Below are 21,146 nucleotides of genomic sequence, written 5' to 3'. Positions count from 1 at the left end.
TTTCTTTTAAACACACAAAATCTGATGCATCTTTCTGCGCATAATATGTAAGATTGATAGATCTTTGCACATTGAAATCTTCCATTTGGTGATAAGGCACACAACCATAACTCTAAAAGCTTCTTCCTCATCCCTTTTCTTCCTCTCATTCCTCTTACAACAAGATGACATGAAGGGCTAGAAATCCAAGTTTATATCTCTGTGTGGGCTGAATGGAAGGGGACAGACAAAGGCTGCTACAAACAACTGTCGGATTATCCTGAGGTAGAAGACTGGAAGCAACATGATTGAGGCCCTTCCTTTTCCTGCTCTGTCCATTTTCCCTAACATGGAGGACTGCACCTCTTCCAGTCTTTAAAAAGGCATTTTGGAGATTGGATCTCATGCACAGTCCCTTCACGAGTGGTTGGAAGGGTGGTAAGCTTCCAAGCTGTTTTACATTGCAGGGTTTGCCTTGAAAGCACATCTGAGCTCTAGTGCCTTTGCCAGAGAGAGCGCCAGGTGTTATACTATGGGTTTTACTTTACTAATTTATGCATTTTTGACACATTTTCACAAAAAAAAAAAAAAAAAAAAAGGAAGAAAGCAGCATGTTTTACTGCTCTGTCCCCAAATTATTCCTTGCAGCATGTTTCTGTAGAATATGCCATTGCTGCCATTAAATTTTTGCTATTTTTGCTTTTTTGGCAACTAATAACCCCAGATTTCCCATATGTTGTTTATTAGGGTGACTGTGCAGCTCCTATGAGGAGCAGCAGTCACAAGTTTGAACATAGATTTTTGATTCTGGTCCTTGTATTAAGGGCAAGCAGCTTTTGTTTCCTACAGAAGAAATGCTGGGTCTGCCCCAGGCTCCTCCATGCATATCCCCCTAAAGAGACAAGACATTGAAGCACATCTGTGCAGATCTTCTCTGTCCTGCCATTCAGCCTTCTGCCTTCTCTGCAAAGTGCAATTCTTCTCCTAACTTTAATGTTAGGGGCCTGCTTGTCTCAGGGATTCCCTGAAACGCTTCTTAGACCCATCAGCACCCAAAAGAATGTTTGTATGTATTATTGTAGGCAGAATTCAAGATTTTGAGGTAATGGGAATTCAGGAAAGCCCCTTTCCAGATCTCCTTCCTGCCCTTGACAAATACCCTAAGACACCAAAGTGGTTCCTGAAGGCTGTGTGAGTGAAGCAGCACGTGATGCAGGTGATGCCTTCTAAGCCCAGATCCATGGGACATGTGGCTGCTGAGGAAAATGCTTTGACATACAGTGGTTGGCAATACTTGCATTACAAGCAAAATGAACTTCGTAATTTGTGACAGAAAATCTGCATAAAGATATGTTTTAAACTTCTTTCTGCTACAATGTCTGTAGAAAATGTATTTTCAATGGATATCTTTTGTGCTTCTGAAGTCTAAGAAAAATATTTCTCTTGAAGTATAAGATAATATTTTAAATATTAATTGTATTCTTTCTTCCCAAGGGATCCCCGAGTGCTTCATATGCATAAACGCCACTGAAATACAGTCACTGCTGGGGTGGGGAGCAGCAGCCAGCTGGCATGTGTCAGTGACAACAGAGAACATTATGCCAAAGACACTGTGGCAAAGCCTTGTGGTTGCTAGAAGTGCTGCAATATCACTAATTCTCTGGAGAACAAACAGGAACATTGCCTTTCTCTGCTGAAAGATATGGATAGCATAAACTACTTGCTACTTAGCTTATCTAACCTGTAAGGACAAGCATTCCTGTCAAACTGGCAGAAGAATACACCACCAATGCCAGGAACCACAGTATCCAAACCTTTGTTTCATCCATAAAAGAAAACATTTTAATTAAGTCTGTTTACAGGGAGAAATGAATCAAGACTGCTGTACTTTTTCTCCATGAGAAACTTGGAGTTGTGGTGGAAATATTTTGCCAATCATAGCAAGACAAGATATTGTAGCCTACTCTGAGGAAGTCTACTTTTTTATTTGACTTTCTCTTGTCTTCTCTCTATCACTGCATGGAAGTGACTTTTTTTTTATGAATAAAAGCTATTTTTTCATTCTTTGTGTCTTTAGAAAGATAAAAAGCTTTCTCCTTTTTTTCACCAGGCAGAGTTGCCTAGGAGCAGTAACATCTGGCTTATTCATAGCTCCCCACCTTTGGGCAGCCTTTGCTTACATCAGCAGATAGCTAGTGCCACAAATAGGTCTATTCACTCTGTTTGGATGCTTAGTAGTGGGAGTAGTGGACTTAGAATCTCAACTGTTTCAATTAAACTGAGGCATAAAATCTTGGCTCTATTGAAATTTGACTTCGCTATGATCAGGATTTCCTCCAAGGACTTTATTTCTCCTTACTCTTCATAGCACTGCAGAACATATGCAACTGAGCTAGCTTTAATTCTGTCTCAGGCAGCTGTGTTCGAATGAATGAGAAAGGAGCAGTGGCAGAATCTTGATGATTGCTGCCATTATGTGGGCCAGAAGGAACACAGCCACAGCCTGACTTTCCATTCCCTGGCTGTATTTGCAGAAATAGCAGTTACAAAGAATGATATTTTTAAACAAGGCTTTATACTTGTGGACTGAGAAAATTCAACATAGGACAAAATAAGTGTGATTTGATATTATTTTTATTGTCAGTTTTCAGTGTTTACGCTTACTCTAAAGTCCAGCTTGCTAAAATTTTTAACAGACTTGGTGAAGAGTTGCAATTGCTTAAAGGTTTAGTTATTAGTTTCTCTCATGTAAACTCTTTCTTTCAATGCCCTAAATCTTAATTTCTCACAATTTTTGAATTGAAAAGGAAAAAAAAAAAAACCTCAATATATGTAAGAGCAAAGAATTCACTTGTATTATGAAATGCATTGATACTTATGAAGTGTATACCTACCTTCATCTTTGGTATTTTGTTTCTGGCAAATCTTTAAGCTTAGTCATTGAAGGAAGATCATCCTCAGCCTACTGTTTAAAAAATATGAATTGTATTTGAAATTCATTGTCTTGCCTAAAAGAGATTTGAAGCTTACTAGTGCCATGTGAAGAGCAAATTGCCTTAGACCATCACTAAATGCAAAATATTCATTTCTTAAGGACTGTTACTGTAACATTTCCTGCTGTATCAGGAAAGGTAATACCATATGATCAAAATAGCAATAAAATAGCTTTTTGTATTATATGTTAGCAGTTTTCCAGTGCTTGCATTTGTGTCAGGTATGTCAGTGTTAGCGTCTTGTTTATTGAAATCAACTGTAATTTGTAGATTGCAATGAATGTGAAAAACATTATCAAGTGCTGCAGACTTTTTGACTACAGCCGTGCAGGACAAATTCATAGACATGCACTAAGGTATGGATGTCCAACCTTTTGGTTTGCCTGGGCCACACTGAGTGAAGAGGAATTGCCTTGTTCCCCATATACACAATAAGTTGCACCAAAATCAATGTCTTCTATTTATTTCCACGCAAACTACAACAGATACAAAGAGCCCAATAACACTATTTGGTAGTGCACATTCTCAACTACAAAACAGTATTTTTCAACACAGTAACCGTCATTAGCTATGTATTTTCACCACTGATGAATAAGAGTGCATGCCACTCTTGTCAAAATCTGCATCAGTGGAGATGATCTACTGTCACTACAACTCAATGCCTCACTGTGCTCACAGCCACTATTGGTCTCCATAAACATTCAGCAAGCATTGATGAATGGCAGTGGATGTCTTTTTTTTCTGCATGGAAGAATTTAATGACACACCTTTGCTTCATCAGCACTTCCATTTCAGACACCATTTTGTCAGGCTGCCTCTCTGCTGCCATCTGTCTCATGGCAACAAAATGTAAGGGAATACTGGCAGGAAGGTTCAACCTCTACTGCCACACCACCAACATTCGTCTCTGATGTCCTGGACCAACATCATAAAATAGGAGGCATTCATTTTGGAGCAGCTTTTTTGAAATACATAATATAGTTAATGTGTGTAAGTAAGAAAAATTATTTTATTTTTAAGTACTTTTTATTAAAACCCAAAAAAGAGGGCAACAAAACCATGAAACTGGTGTAGTATGTGGCCTTGCTTTTGTGAAACTGTTGCATCAGTCTGGTTCGATGGCAGTGGTTGCAATTGTTAGTGAGTTTTCAAGGTGCTCATATGAGAATTTTTAAGAAATTTTATTCTTTCTGTGCTTCATCCTTGAAAATAGTTGTTCACAAATGTATGTAGTGCCGGAGAGTAATGACATTCAATAAAGTGTGATGGAGAAACGAGTGATATTTTTTCTCTGGTAAGAGAGGTCTTATGAAAATCTGGTAAGGAGACATGATCAGATTTTTGAGTTGAATACCTGATTGCAACTTTGTACATTCCATTTGAAAATTTGCAGGTAATTTATTTATGTCAGTTGGAAATAGAATCACAAGGTTTTATAAAATGATTGCATGAGGTGGCCACAGGACAGGCCAGGGAACTACGCATCTTGCCCATGGGCCATGAGTTGGGCATATCAGGACTAAGGAAAATTCTTGAGATCACCTGTTTTAGGGTGAAGGACCCTAAAGAAACAGCTAATTTTTTTCTTTGGTAGTAGTAATAATAATAGTAAATGATGGGCTTTTTTTGATGTTCTGAGTGACAGTGACTGAATGCAGCAGGCTAATTTGCCCATTTATCTTCTTTATGAAAGTTGCATCCTTCAGCCTTTCTCTGACTATGTGTATATAATAGTATAGCATCAGAATTTGTCCCAGATTAAATCAGCTTGCCTGCAGTCTCTCTGGGGTGGACTTTATTGGCCTCAGAATCATGGCAGGGTTGAGGAGTTTGAATGGTGATGCTGGTGCCTCTTCGTTCTGTTCTAAAAGCTGAACTGAAGAAATAGTGAGAACCACACAGGCTGTTTTCAGATGAAGGTGTGGTGAACAGAGGAGGGGATTTCCTTGCTCTATTTATAAGAGGTGTTAGGACAGCCTGTTGTTTGACCATTTCATTTTCTTTGGCTGATGTAGGATATACATAAAACCTTTTGGAAATATTCAGCTTACCAGGTGAAGAGGATGAAATGTTTATGCAAACGTTACCTGCTGAAACCAGGCCTCCTCTCTTTTACAGCTGATTTGAAATTGTTGGCTTCTGAACTAAAAAGTGGTGTCCCACTCCTGCTGAGATCAGAGTGGTGGAAGCTGTGAATCCTTTCCTTTCTGTAGAAAAAACCTTCTGATAACCAGGTGACTAGTGAACTCCTGCATTTGCGATGAAACAGCTCTGCCCCTGTTTCATGCTTTTGCTCAATTCCAGCAGGTATCGTGAATGTGACTGTTGTTTTTTTTAACCACAGGGTAGAAGAATGCAGTTGTTTGAAATAGGATACTACCATGGCACATCTCCACATCCTGTGCGACTTGAGGCAGTGAACAGGGAAATATTTTATCATGGGTACTCTGATTTGCTTCCTTTCCCCTTAGCATGGTTTTGATGTAAAATGATACAGTGAAATGGAAACTTGGAATGGAAGCCAGAAAGCCAGGAGGGGCTTGATTCAGTGCTGCAGTACTCTAAACCTGGCACTTGATTCACTGGGAACCTCAGAAAAATACACTCAAACTTTTAGGACTGTAGTTTGCACAGCTGCATGAGGGAATATTACTTGCTTACCTCAGAAGAACAATGTGAACCTTAATGTTTTTAAGCATTTGGAAACAGGATCACTCTGCCATCTTCAATCATATGGACTCCCAAGATGAGTCCCAAGAGATGATCTCCCAAGAAAATCCTGGTGTCAGAGCAATGGACAGGTGTTAATCTTGAGAGGGTATACTGATATACACTCTTCCAATACTGACATAATTGATACTTCAGACATTCCTCTTCTAGTTTGCACGGGCAGGAGCTTAGCAGAGCTTGCTCTCTCAGAGCAAAGGTGTGAGAAAGGGATAGATCCCAAGATTTGCCTGTAATAGAGCTTGCAGGAAGAAAAACAGCCCAGGCGTGATAGGGAAGGAGCATGTGGAGTTTTTCCTTCATATTTTTGCTAACATCTTTGTGAAATGCTTATTATCCAACATGATGGAAACGTTGAAAGAGACTGAGTGATGACGCTTGTGGATTGATGCTGATAACATGCATGGATATCAGCTACAAGCTGCATTAAACCAACACGAAACTGAATCTCCATACTCTATTTTCAAAGAATGTTTAGTGTCTTATAATTTTGAATGACCTTCTGGTGGTCACATCTGGTGGTGTCTATGAAATCCATCATCAAATACAGTTGGAAACAACATTTACTGGAAATGGATCTGAAAGAAAATTAAGCAATTTAGGATGGTACTTTGTTGCCTTTTTATTTGGATTTTTTTTTTCATTATGAGCAAATTCCAAAATAATTTTTGTGAGTTCATATGACTTGGCCATGCTATTACACTTTCTGTTTATTTTCTGGTTGAGATTCTTTCCAGAATTAGAAATCAGCAAAACCAATTAAATAATTTGGTACAGGCAATTACAGAACAGAAGCAATACTTTTCTAAAGCAGGCAATCAAAAAAGCCTAAATGATGCTTTATTTGACAATAAACCTTGTGTTTGGCATTGCAATCTGAAAGGTAATAAATCTATAAAAATGTTACTACATTTCGTAAGTACTGAATAATAAAAATGATCACAAATTTTTATTTTGGGAGTTTTAAAGTTTTAAAATAATGAAATTTTATCAGAAGAACTTTTGAAGTTTATCAAATAAAAAGAATGCTACAGAGTCACCTGTGTATGAAACCACAGAATACCAGAAATAACACAGTTGAATTGTAACATTCATCACACAACTAACAATATCACACAAACTAACTGAAATATTCTGCTGAAGAAGCCAGTGGAAATTGAGAGTGAATAAATATCTCTGAATTTCTTATTATGGATAAATCTTAAAGCAAGTGAAAGTGTGTTTTTTTCCTAAAGTTCAAGTTCATTAATTTTAATAATACATTTAAGGAAGGAATAAAATGATTTTCTTTTCAAAGTGTAGTTAAAATCATGAGTCAAATTCATTTCTGTGCAGGTAGTTTTGCACTGATACAGTTAAACCTCAAGGAAAATATAAAGCAGGTATAAGTATCAGTAAATCTACTCTTCTGTCTACACATTTATTAATATAAGAAAGTTGTATTTCCTGTAATCATTATGCCTTAAAAGAATATTGTCCAAGAGAGCCACTTAGATCAGGCTGACTGTTTGTTTTGTGTGCGTCCTCTTTGGTTGGGAAGGCATGGGCAGCCCAAGAAATTTGAACCTAAATGTACTCAGCTCTCTTTTGAGTATATACTGATCAACTGAGCAAGAACAATACTTTCTTTCTCTCATATTGGAAACCTCATTGTTTCATTTGACCACTCCAAAGATGTGCACCATTGACAGTGGTGATAATAGCTGAGAAATGGCAGAAATCCAAAGCAAGCAGTAAACCAGATTTCTGGGTCTCCAGTGGAATATCTGGATTCTCCATATCACCAGCCAAGAAATTCCCTGTACCAAAAATACGTGAGGGTCTCTGTCTCTCTTTAATTTTTAGTACACGGGAGGCAGATAAGCTGGTAGGTGAAATAAATGCTAACAGTCTTTCTAGTTTGTTTAGATGTATCTGTGCCCTCTTCTTCCTAGTCTCTTGCTCAAACAAGCGACTGGAAGGCCATATATCAAAGCCAGTAGCCTAAAAAATTGGTTCAATCAGAAAGAAATTATTTTCTATTTTAGAGGTTCCCACTGTTGTTTCAGTAAATCTAGAGGACCCTGCTTCAAAACTGTGGTTCCACTAATACTTTAGGGTTCTGTATGTTCAACTAGTTGCTACCCCACGTTTATTCCATATATTTGTTGATCTTGTTTCTCTGGACAATACAGCTTTCATAAAATAGGCCTGTGAATGTGGTTTTTAGAGAAAATGCATCTCATGTGATAGGGCCTGGGACGCTCCTCTCCTTCCGTTTTCTAGTGTTGAATGAAATGATCATAGAATCCACTTCAAATACTTCTTTCTGCACAGATCTAAAAGAAAAAGAAAATAATATTGTTCCTTGGACCAAGTTCTGCTGCCACTTTTCTTCCTACTGAAGTGTGTTGAACTTATTTCTGCTTTTGGACTCTGCAGCTGTTTCTGATTCAAGCCAGAGCCTGATGAATATTTGCCCTGGATTGATTAACAATTATTTTTTCCCATAATCCTGCTATGGTTGTTCTGGGATATAGTGTCGAGTCTCTCAATTAGCTCTAATGGACTTTGGACCTGTCCTGTAATTATTCAGAGGGCTTTTTCTGTCAAGATCCTTATAGAAGGATCATATCTTTTGGGCTGGGGATGCTTATGGTACAATCTGGGGAAAATATTCATTTTCAGAGATGTATTTTGGATTCAGAAACCCTGCCTGAGAGCTCTATCTGTGCTCGTAGCATTTCTTTTCAATAGGTCAGCCCAAACCTAGAGTGACAGAACAATCGTTTTTTCTCACCAAAAATATATTAATTTTTTACTGAAAAAAAAAAAAACACCCAGAAGTTTAACAGTTTTGAAATCAAGTCTCTGTTAGGAAGACATAAGCCTTTTTAGATGGACCTCCCATCTAAGGATTTGTTTTATTATGTGAAAAATATAATTCTCCTTAAGAGCAGATCTGAGGTCCGGATCCTGAAGCTTTTAGGCTTTCACATTTAGGCAGTCTTGATCAGCTAGTCCTAACGGTCTGGAAAGTTACTAAGGTTTCATACCAGTGCTGCATTACCTGTTTTGTGGGAAACAGCACTTATGAAATATATATGTGCCATTTCCTTAACATCCCAATAATATTGTGAATTCACTGCAGCCAGGTAATAGGAGCCTTCATTTTTAGATAAATGACTGGAAGCATAGGAACAAACGGCATCTGATTTCTTCCTACATGTGATAACTGGAGTTAATTTAAAAATCAAGGAAAGAAAAAGGATATAGCAGCAATTTTTAAATATTGAACTTGAAACCTTTTTCTTAAAAATCACGTGCTCAAGACAAAACTCTCTCCAGAAACCTTTAATGTACACACGTGGCAGTTATGCAGCAAATAACTCAAGGTTATTTTCTTTGGCAGCAATTTCAGAGCAAATCTTTGTGTAAAGAGTGATTTCTTTTCCTTGAACAATTGGCTGGATTCATAAAAAGTATAATGGGTACATTTGTTTGTTTTTCAGTTTTAACAATTAGAGAGATTTTTGTGTATGTGTAAAAATAGCAAGTAGGAAAATAATTAATAGCTGTGTTTACAATTAGCTTGTTTTTATACTTAGGGAACCAGAACCTATTTCTACATTTATTAGATTTGCACTGTCAGCTTCAATTTTTTGAATATTACTAACTAAAATTAATTTCAGGTGGAGAGTTGCTTAAGGAATATATACTGAAATGAAAAGCAAGCTCAAACTTTAAAGTTTATAGGACAATATTTAGCTTTCTTCTGCCTAACTGTGTCAGCACTGAGATATGTGCTAGCCTTCTGATTTTTAAGAACTTGTGCAAAGATCTCCTACTGTGGATCTGTCCAGCTGTATTCATGGCACTGATTCCAGAATATTACAGCTGCACGTGACTGGATGGTTCAGCTTATCAGAGCCAGAACTAGAAGAGCTGCTCCAAAATGAATGCCTCCTGTCTTAGTATGTTGGCCCATGACATCAGAGGCAGATGGTGGTGATATGTCAGTAGAGGTTGAAAAAATGGAAAAAAGTGGCACCCACTGACCTTCATTGATGCTTGCTGTACATTTATGGAGACCAAACAGTGGCTGTGAGCACAGTGAGGTGGTGGGTGATGCGTTTCAGCAGTGGTGACAGCGATATGAAAGACAAGCCATGCTCCAGATGGCTATGCAAATTTTTACAAGCATGACATGCAGACTCTTGTTCATTGCTGGCAAAAATGCATAGCTAATGGTGGTGACTATGTTGAAAAATAGTGTTTTGTAGCTGAGCATTTGTTCTGTCAAATAGTGGTATTGTGCTCTTTGTGCCAGTTGTGATTTCCCTGGAAATAAATAGGAGGCATTACTTTCAGAGTGACCTGCTTAGCATTGAAGTTCAATATAGCTGTCATCTGTGTACTCTGAAAGACTGTATTTTCAAGAACAGGGCTTAAGAGAGTATATTACGTATGAGTATCTGATCCATTGCTTTCACTGTTTGTGTCTTGTTTCAATTCCGCCCTCCCATCTTGGCTGGACAGAAGAAACAGTGATCAAATGTAAACATGTGTTGGACATTAGGAATTACTGCAATAATTTTTTCTGATAATAACTTATGAATTGGTTTAAGTCATATAAATGCAGGAATGAATATGATGAGAATAGAAATAAATAGTAAAATTGTTTAACAACAAGGACAAAGGAATCCAAAGGCTAACTCAAAACACTGCCAGCTTGTTACTCTTTCTCGTAAATGGGAAGATAGCATCTCCATAGAGGAAGCATATGAGGATCATAACTTGGATTTCGGAGACACCCTGTGTAAGTGCTTGTTTTCCTCCTTCACTCTATGGAGAAGGAGGAAAGAGACTGCTGTCAGTGTTTAAAGGTAGTCACTGGAAATATTTTCAAAGGTCAGAAAATTTATGAAGTAAGCTAATCATTGTGATGGCAAGGGCTGATAATTGATCTTTTAAGACATAGTAACATAGACCAGTCAAGAATGAAGTTTCATAATGTGTTTTCTCCTTAAATGCCCATGTGATGGCAATAGCAAGTCTGTTGATTCTTATCACCAAACAAGCTCTGGTCCAATTTTGGGATCTACTGCTCAGACCAACTCAGTCTCCATGCACTGCATGTCCAGGTTGTATCCCACCGCTTCGATAATGATGTGGCTGACTGTCATCACCACTGCATGATGGTGAGATCCTTGCTCCTGTATTAGAGGCTGGAATATGAAGAACTTTTACACTGGCAAAAGTACAATTTTATACCAATAATTAGTTCAGTATTTCTATTTACTAAATGGAATCGACTATCCAGCCTTGATATATGCAGATCTATAATAAGCCATTTTGTTCAGAAATTGCTCGAGAGTAATAATGGGAAGTTTCTAGAGTAGGGAATGAAACAGTTTTCATGTGACAGAGTACAGAGTAAGATAACGACTGGAGAATGTTCCTATTTTGTAGTAAAGCCATGGTAATTTATATATATCTCTGTTTTTTGTTGTAGGTTGTGGATTTTTTTGACAGATCAATAGTGGATCTATAAAATCCTCAAATATTCTCAAGTATCATTCTTGATGCTGAAGTATGCTATTAACTTGATATTTCTCATGGCATTTTCATGAAATAGAGCTGAATAGAGCTGAATAGAGCTACTAGTCTTCAAACAGTCTTAACACACAAATGTTTTTGAAGTATTCCTTTTATTTTGAATGTACGTGTGAAAAGTTTGTTCAAATTGGAAGCAAATCTATCCATTTTATCATGTATGCTTTTACTGCACTTCACAGATGTCAGTCTATATGTTTATTCTGTATTTCCATATATACAGTTCACAGCTAATCTTAATTCCTTTAAAATTTCCTTGAAAATAAATTCACAGATAATCCTCACCCTTTAATAGGACACTAAGAAAAGTTTTGAGGGGAAATAGGATGTGAAGGAATCCCTCTTACTAAGGAGAATAATTGAAGACCTCCATGAATATATAATCATAACTTATATACATCAAAACAAAGGTGCATGGTTTACTGTGATAAGTAACATCAGCCCATGGCTAGGATGGCATTATTGTTCTAGTTTTACAGATGGGAAACTGAAGCAAGAGGCAAGCCAAAAACTTCCAAACTGCTTAAGAAAATCTAATACTAGGATCAGAAATTCCTCTCTTTCAGTACCCCTCAAAACTATGGTGATCTTAGCAGCTAATTATTCCTTCCCAGTTTGTTAATAGTGAGGTAAGCAGGGAATGTTACAGTGCAGCTTTCTCTCTACTTGTTGCAAATGGAATTTGAAAAATGGCCAACCTGGTTCTTCTTTATCACATCAATGGTCACATCAATCTATCACCAGCAGATCTTGGCCTCCCATGCTGATGCAAATAGCAGGGTATCTCTCTTCTCTTTTTTATGAAATGTTGGCTTGTACTATGAGGCTGTGAAAATGTTAATGTCCCAAAGAGGGGTTTTATTTTCATATGTTGACAGAATCAAAACCTGAACACTTTCACATCAGGTACTCTCATTCTCAGGATGCTGGAAAATTGTGCAAAGAAGTCACCATCACGATTCAAGGGATGATGCAAATGCTTTAGAGCTTAATGTTAGCAGACAATCCATTTAGACTTTGAAAAAGGAGTTTAAGAGTTGACCAGATCATCTGGTGTTGTATCTTCACTAAATAGACACATTCAATTAAAAAAAAAGGCAATTCTCCTGCTATTAGCTTTTAGAACAAATTGATCAGGATTAGCTGGATGCAATTGTCAGAAAATCTTAAATTGACCATGAGTTTAATTTTATTTAAATAATAATTATGGAGCTAAATGCAAAGGAAGTTGAGATAATCTTGATTGCCTGTGATATACAAGATGTTCTAATGGTAAACCATTTCAACTTCAGAGTTTATGCATTCTCTTTATGCAACAGAATTTTAGTTTTAAGAACTACATATTTCTGGATTTCATTATTAGGAAGATAAAATATGAACATGAGTCACAACCGTGTTGCCTGATGGGGATTGGAGGTAAATCCCACACTAAAATGTGATAAACTGGTTGTGGGTTCTCTAGCAGACTGTCATTCTAAAAGATGAAAACAGCTCATTTCTTCCAAGCAATTGGATACAATTTAAGGATGACAAGTGTATACAGCATTAACAGTTTCTCCGCTGATCAGGGGAAATATCTGGAAAATAACTGCTTGCAATCAAAGGTTAATTTAAAAGCTGTGGAAATTAATACCATGTGGAAATGAGTTCTAATTGCAAAATGCCATTCATGTTTAATCTGAATGAAGCTGCTGCAAAAATTTTAGCCTTCTATAACATCTAGACAACTTGCTACAGAGTTTAGGCATGATTTATCATAAGTTATGCTAGACTTTGTTTAAGAATACCATAATATTCTCATATTACTGGAAGAGGGATGTCTTGTGCAGCTATATTAAAATTCATGTTCATGTAGATGACCAACCAAATGGCACTGTATCTTGGATTTGAATGATATTATGCAGACAGCTCACATACTATACACATAATCTTGTGCAGAGAAAAGAGACCAGAAAAGAATGTAATGGGGAGTTAAGAGACCAGAAAAAAAATTGTTACAGGGACTTAGAAAAAAGTCATTATTTGCTTGTTTTTCACATTATTTATGTATGTATTCTTTTCTAAAGACTTCATAAATATTTATTCAATTCACTGCAAGCGCAATATAGAATAGCAGTGTACTCTAAAACCTGGGACTTTTCTCTTCAAAGTGAAACCACTACTATGCTAGATATGATGAACTATAAAGAATTTCTGAAGTATTTTTGCATAAGTACAGATACGGTTAAGCAAGAAACAAACAAACAAAAAACACTATAGAAAACCCAATTCCAGATATGTCTGAGAAAAAGAGTGGAATTCTTGCATACTTTCTCCTCTTTCCATTCATATCCCTAGAAGTATTTCTGTTGGTCTTGAAGGATCTAGTTTGGAATTTTGTTGGACTTTACATCCCTGATTTTCAGCAGTTCTGACTAGTACAGGGATGAGAAGAAAGACAGTCTCCCTTGGCCTGGAAAATTCTACCAACTGCGTGTTAAATCTGCCTTTAAAATCAAAAGACGATATTTTACATGTGACAAAAAATTAAATCATCGCTACATGCTCATGAATCCCAGATAGTGAGTTTGTTCCTGCAGTTTGGAATCTTGTACCGTGTGGGAACCTCGTTTTTCGCTCAGTACTCAATAATGCCAAGTTTGGTAGGTCATCTTTTTTAAAAAATAACTTACTCCAAGATGGTGACAAGATGGTGAACTTGGGCAGGGCGAGGAAATCAATGTGATCACTCAGGAATTGGTGACCTGTCAGCTTCATCTCTGCCAGGGAAGATCATGGAATAAATCCTGCTGGAAGCTATGCTTAGGCATGTGGAAGAGAGGGAGGTGATAAGAGAACCGGTGTGGCTTCACCAAGGGCAAGTCCTGCCCTGCTTAGTAGCTCTCTATTATGGCCATCTGAAATCATTCTATGATTCATAGTGACAAAGAGAGAGAGTTTCTAGAAGAACCTTCTGATATGTTTTTATAAAACTAAATGTATTAAAGTTACCTATTAAGATTGTAAGGAATTTGAGAGAATGTTTTTAAAGTAATATTGAATGAAAAGCTATTACAATAAATGCACAGACAAGTTACCATCAATTTTAAATACTGATCGAGTTTGAAATAGAAGAAAATACAAATGTTTTATTTCTGTTTTTATTCTTTTAGTATATAATGATTTGTGCAAAAACAAAAAGAGCCTCAGGAATTTTAGGTAGCTTTATTTCTTTGAAGATGAGACTGACACAAACTCTGCTAAATCAATTCTGATCTGCCAGCAGGTAAAAGAGAAGATGCACAAGCAGGAAAAACTTTTTCTACAACCTTCACCAGGAAAAAGTTTTTGACAGCATTTACCAGCTGAGTGCTCTGTAACAGAGTGTGGTCTGGAAAGCGCTGAGAGGTCATTTAGAGAAAAGTTAAGGGAGTACTATTAATAATTCAGAATACTTTGATAAGTGGAGAAGATGAGCAAGACATCATAGGAATGCGTGTGTTCCATTCACAGGGTTTCTTGTTTGCTTCTAAAGCCAGATAGCAGAAGCAGAACTTCTGTTTTATTTTGCATGCTCTAATTTTGCTTTTTAGATTCACAGTATTAAAAACAATATTAGAACTCCAGATTCCTTGGGCTAAAACAAAATGTGAGTGCATCGAAGCTTGATAGCTAAAGTATTTCATAATGTGAATTGCTAGATTGCTCTGTCAGATAAAGTAAGTAATGACTTCTCCAAGTAATGACTAGTTACCACTATTTGACAATTATTTTCTGACTTACATGAAATAAATTGTTAGTGGATAGGTGCTGCTGCAGAAACACGTATTTTTTTATATGTGGTAGCAAGCCTAGAACTGAGATTGAAGATGGAATAGACATGACCAATGACCTCTTTTGATTTTAGATGTGATCTTAACTGAGGAAAGTTGTGGAGTATGATGGATGAACATATCTGTCACTGTATTACTGTGTTTTGCCTGCTTTATGGGAAGGTGAAAAGAAAAAAGCTTTCCAATACTCGTGTCTCCATGCCATGGAAATCCTGACTCTGAAGTCAGGCAGTGCATAAGAACTGCATGTTTTACTACAAACTAGGTTACACAGACCTGTAGCTGTGCTTTCTCAACCTTGAAAAGACAAGAGGGACAAACAAGCCTCAGGGACGTTCAACTTCTTGACCTTTTTTTGTCTTTTCTATCTTTGATATGGAGGTCAAGGCCTGGATTGGAAGTATGGTACATCTCACCTTACAAGCACTCCCAGTGTTTCGTGTTTATTTTGGGCTTTCTAAAATCTCTCCATACATTATCTTCACTCTGTGATTTTGGCAGTTCTGAATAAACAATAATCAGCTTAGAAGCAGATGGGGTACTTGTCAAAAAATGGTGGGGGGAGAAAAGCCTCAGGGATGCTTGCAGTATTCAACAACCCAGTGTGAGCTAACGTTTCAGGAAAACAAACCAGACTCCTATTGTTTCACGAGCCTTATCAAAATCTGCAGTAAGTCAACTTTCAGGCGTTTCACAGGTCCCACAAGTAAAAACACATCCACATAACTCTATTGCAACAGCATGAGAATGAAGAAGAAATAACCAAAGAAATGTGTAATATTTTTATACAAGCTATGTTAACTATCACACTTTTCCTAAAATTTTCCAGTATTCGTCGTGCTAAGGATCCATTTTAATAAGGGGAACTTTGATACTAGGTTATGAGATGGATGGTTTTAAAGTTACTTAAGAGAGATGTTATCAAGCAGGCTGATCCACCAAGTATTTTTAGCTTAGAATTTTGAGGCAGATTTATTATTTGAGAAAAGTTGTCTGACTTGTCATTTGAGAGCGTGTGATTGGGAATACTGTTTTGCAGTGAGCTTATTAATTAAACATCTGACGGTCAGAGCATGCCAGGGTAACCTATTTGATCAGTTCACAAAGAGAAACATTTGAAAAGGTCTTGTAAAAAATGCATTGTTGTTTTAAAAGCTTCATGAGCTTGATTTTTCTGAACAAAACACCATAAACTGTATTCATTACAGTTGTGTTCGGCCTATCAGGACACTGAAAAAGCCTTCAGAGCAATTGATGTCAGCGGATTTGTGAGTGGGTGGATTTGTGTCTTTGCATTACTTGAAGTCAGTCAGAAATAGCTTTGTATTTCCTTTGCCAAATGAAACTTTTCAAGAGCTAACGAATAGGTAAGAACTATATTTTCTTAGGGGACATTTTTAGTGGCACCATTTTATAACTTTATTATTGCATTTTGTGACCAGCATCACTAATTCATCTTACTTGCACCTGTGATGCAGTGCATATGGCATAGTGGGAAAACCTGGTAAAACTGGATATAAAGCCTAGGGTTTTTGTTGTTGTTGCTGGTAGTTTTCTTCAGTAATGTATATAGATTTAATGGAGTAGAAGCTTTAAGTTACTGCTTTCTTACTTCTATATGCTCACAAATTTGTATTTAATATCTTAAAGGGAGCATTACTGTCTTGCATTCGAATGATTAGTGATGTGGGATGGTGAGAATTTGCTTGAAGAAAGCTTCACAGCTGTTAGTACCATAATTGCACAGTGATTGTGTGACTCTGCAAGCCTCTCCTTTCAAAGCAGAGTAGTGTGGCAAGGAAAAGAAACAAACAACAGAGAGAAACAAGGAGAACAACAACTAAGGGCAATGAATGATCTAATGCTGTAAGCTTTCACTCTGCCCTGTTCATTGTTTGCCACTGAGAAAGACAACCAAAAGGACCCTCCTGTGCAGCATAGTGAATACATTTCATAGCTGGAAATTTGAATGCAAACTAAATGAGGCAAATATCTTTATACATTTGCTGTGACAATTGAGAAATAATGCCAACTGCTGGATTAAAGACAGTATGCTATTTTACTTTAACCAGGCATCTTCTCAGTATCACTACCAAAACTCAAATGCTCTTGTGGGCAGCGTAGCATACAGAAGATAAATGAATCGAAAATATTTTCCTGCCTTGCCTAGAGAATCTCAGCAGATCTGAGTTTAGGCCATGGGACACTTTCCAGAACCTGATTTCCTGAACATTATTTCAGTTTGTTTATGTAGATTAGCTTCCTAAACTCATATTTCCTTTATAAAGCCAAAATATCACAGGAATGGATGTTTTTGTGGCTCTTGGCTAAGTCTAGACCAAGATCTCTCATGATTAATCCTTTATACTCAGAAAGCAAAAACTGTGAGAAGGAAACTTCCAGGATACACTCTGTACTCCTTGGCAACATTGCCAAGGGCATATGGCCAAAGAGAAGGGGAGAACGGCTTAACTCTTACACATTATTTTTTACTACAAGATACTGCTTGAACTTACAGCAAGGACAAGGCACCCAAACCACAGAGTGTGAGGAGGACAATATCATGCATCGCTATTCAGTGTTTCCACAGTTCATAATTTATATGGAAATTTTTTGAATAATGGAAGCATCCATATAAATAAAGGGCTGAATTTTTTTTTTTTCTTTATATGGAATAGTTAGCTGTAAGGACCTCAGTGCAGATATGTTTTACAGCAGCAGGTGCTGCTGGAGAGTATCATCTGCAGTAACCATATTGCTCTGTGTGTTTGTCAGATAAATCGTATTTGCTTCTAGTCATTCACAGTACGATATAACAATGATCAACTATTGCTTTGTCAAAAAATGGCTATTATAGTTCTTTCAATTCATGTCACTTTCATGTTTAAATCTTCACGTAAATCTTGCTCTTAAAAGCAGTTACATAATGGAAAGATTTCTGTATGTGTTCTTCCACTGGAACCTTCTGTAGCATATGAAAAATATGGTGACATTTTAATGATGCTGTAAACAGAAATGTTCAAGCCTGTGTATGCTGTATCTCTCAGGTGGTACTTCTCAGAAAAGGTTATTCAAAGATCTATCTATTCAAAGATCTGACAGAAGTTCTTCATAGTAATCTAATTCTTACAACAAAGTAACTTCATTATAGTTAATAATAAGTGTAATAGTAATTGACGGTCAAGGGAAGTGATTTCAAGGATTTTAGGATTATATTTAAATAACATGACATGAGATGTATCAGGGAGCTGTTTATAAGAAATAATACATTATAGTATTTTATGGATGTTGGAGGTATTTACATCTCATGGGCTCCTGTTAAAAAATTCAGGGCCACTGAAGTTGATGCAGTTTTGCCTTAGACTCAGCAAGGATTTCATCCTTGACTCGTTTAGGACCAGATTACCTACACACTTCTTTCTCAGTCTATATCCCCACTGCAGCAAGATCAAATACATCGGAGGCAGGTCACTGCAGTGTACTTTACTTGAAGGACATCTCCAAAGTGAGTCCCAGATTCCTTGAATTCCATAGTTTTTACTCTTGAAAACTGAGCCAGAAAGAAAACATGGTGAACTTGTGATTATACAGAGTGGTGTGCATTATATTCCTTCACAGGTGGAGGGTTAGGATGGTGTTCTTGTTGACAAATCATACACGACCAGTATGAAGGCAGTCTAAATGAAGAATTGAGTTTTCTAAGACTTAATTTTCTTGACTCTACCCAGATTTCTAGTTGGTGAATTTCATTTGCGATTTAAAGAAACTCACTCTTGTCACTTTGTCAGGATTTTTTAAAACTTTTTCTGTTAATCTCATGTTTTATTTCTTTGATTTACGACTTGTATGAAAGTACCAGATGTTAGGGCAGTGATGACTGAGAATTTTTCAGTGGGAAACGTTTTGTAAAAAATCACTATGAGATGATTTATCCGATGATTTTGTTACATATCCATGTTGTTACAGCTCTAATCTGTCTTTCTTTTTCTTTTTTTTTTTGGAAATTTATTCCTTTTCATTTGGATATAATCATAAGTATACTTCCAAAACGGCATGCAGTGTTGTTTTTTTTTCTAACTACTTTAACAAGTAAGTTGGCATATTATAGTAGATAAAATGTTGGATTACCACTCTAAAAATGCTTTTTCTAACACTACAGCGGAATGATCTTTATGTGTGTCAGTTATTCCACCTATAGCATCTAAATAATGGGTGTCCAGTCTTTCAGCTTGGCTGGGCTGCACTGAGTGAAGAGGAATTGTCTTGAGCCCAATATACATACATCACTCCAAAAATAATGCCTCCTATTTATTTCCATGGAAACTATGACAGATGTAAAGAGGACAATAACACTATTTAATAGAAAAAGTTCCCTGCTACAAAGCACTACTTTTCAACATAGTCACCATCATTAGCTGTGCATTTTCACCAGCAATGAACAAGAGTCTGCATGCCATGCATGTCGAAACCTACACCAGTGGAGGTGACCCAAGGCCACTGTCACCATTGCTGAAATGCACCACTCACCACCTCACTGTGCCCATATCCACTGTTTGATCTCCATAAACATTCAACAAATATCAAGGAATGTCAATGGGTGCACTGACACAATTTATTGACAACGTGAGGCACAGGGTGGTCCACATTATGAGATATGCCAGGCCACGTGTGACCCACAGGCTGAAGGTTGGATATTCTTCATCTAAGTACTGTACATATTATTGCCTTTTTAATGCAATTGGAAATCTGAGGGTCAGTGTCGCATCTACAAAGAGGAATTGCTTTGAAATCAGTAAAATACACTGACGTCCTTCCTCAGGTTTTATTACCACTGATTTTAATGAGCTTTGTCTTAATAAGACTTTCCTTAATAAAGCTTATTGCTGGGAAGTTCCTATTCACCCCCTATGCAGGCCTGACTCATCCCTTTCCAAGTTGCAAGGCTGTGTTGGACTGCCATGGGAAGACAAGTTAAACTTGAAGAGCTCCATGATCCATTAACCATCTGCGGAATGGGGGAACATACCATACCCTGTGGAATACTCAGTGGCACCACAAATTACGGTTAATCATGCCAGATCTTATAACCACATTAGCATTTCTTCCTAAATTTTTGTCAGCTCCCAAGATTTTGGCTACTTGCCAAATTCCAAATTGCCAACGTCCAACAACAGGTGAGTGTAGGGTTTCTGAGAAAGGAGGTAGAAGTGGAGAGATCTGTTGCTCTGATAGATGCAACATTGGCTAGTTGCTCATTTTCATGCAGGATTACTCTCTACAGCGTAATTTGAGTGATTTAGTAGACCACAGACATTTGAGTGGGATGGGATCTCAGCTGGGGGTTCAAAATAACACTTGTTATCTTGGCCTTAATTTTAAAGATCATCTGTTACTTCATACTGTTTGTTTCATATTCTTTTATCCTAGACAATAATCAGAGATGAAATATTTTTTCTTTCTACAGCTTTTTTTAAATAACCCAACCCTTCAGTAGTAATGTTGGCAAAGATGGAATGAGGTGGTGAAATGCAAATGCCAGCGCTGCCCCTGCCTTCATTTACCTCGATACTTTGATGCTTGGCCCTTCCCAGTCCCTGTTCTGGGTTCTGGTGCAACCGTGCTGCTTGTACACTCTCAGGTGTTTGTCCCTTGAGCTGCTGAACGTGGTGCATGCACTCCATTCTTGTGCAGGAACATTTCATACCGACCAGTTCCTTTCCCTCCCCTTAAATACTCTGTGTTGTCTTTTGTTTCAGACAGCCAGAGTTAATTCTGTGCTTCCAGTAACTTGTGTGTTTTGCCTTCTTGATTGAGCTTGAGAAACTGCCATATAGTCCTGAAACTGGAGGTTGTTTTGTTTTGTGGTTATTGTTTGCTTTGTTTGTTTGTTTTGTAAAAGACCCAGAAAGTCTTGTATACCTCTGATTTTGTCTGAATATTTTTTAGCTTTGTCCTTGGCACTTTGGATTAGCAAATGCTTTAAACACCATCTGCCACCGTTCTAAGGAGCAATAGAAGTTTTAAAAGCTTTTCTGAGATT

General features: G+C 37.3%; 1 protein-coding gene across 3 annotated transcripts in view; it reads left to right on the top strand.

Annotated features, from left to right (window-relative positions):
- The window catches only part of EFCAB6 (EF-hand calcium binding domain 6), a 108,472-nt gene that overhangs the window by 14,436 nt on the left and 72,890 nt on the right, over window positions 1-21,146 (top strand). The window lies entirely within an intron of this gene.

Source organism: Phasianus colchicus, chromosome 1 (assembly GCF_987193195.1).
Source record: "Phasianus colchicus chromosome 1, bPhaCol1.hap1.1, whole genome shotgun sequence".
NCBI lineage: Eukaryota > Metazoa > Chordata > Aves > Galliformes > Phasianidae > Phasianus > Phasianus colchicus.
This window is presented reverse-complemented; position numbering and strand designations above follow the sequence as displayed.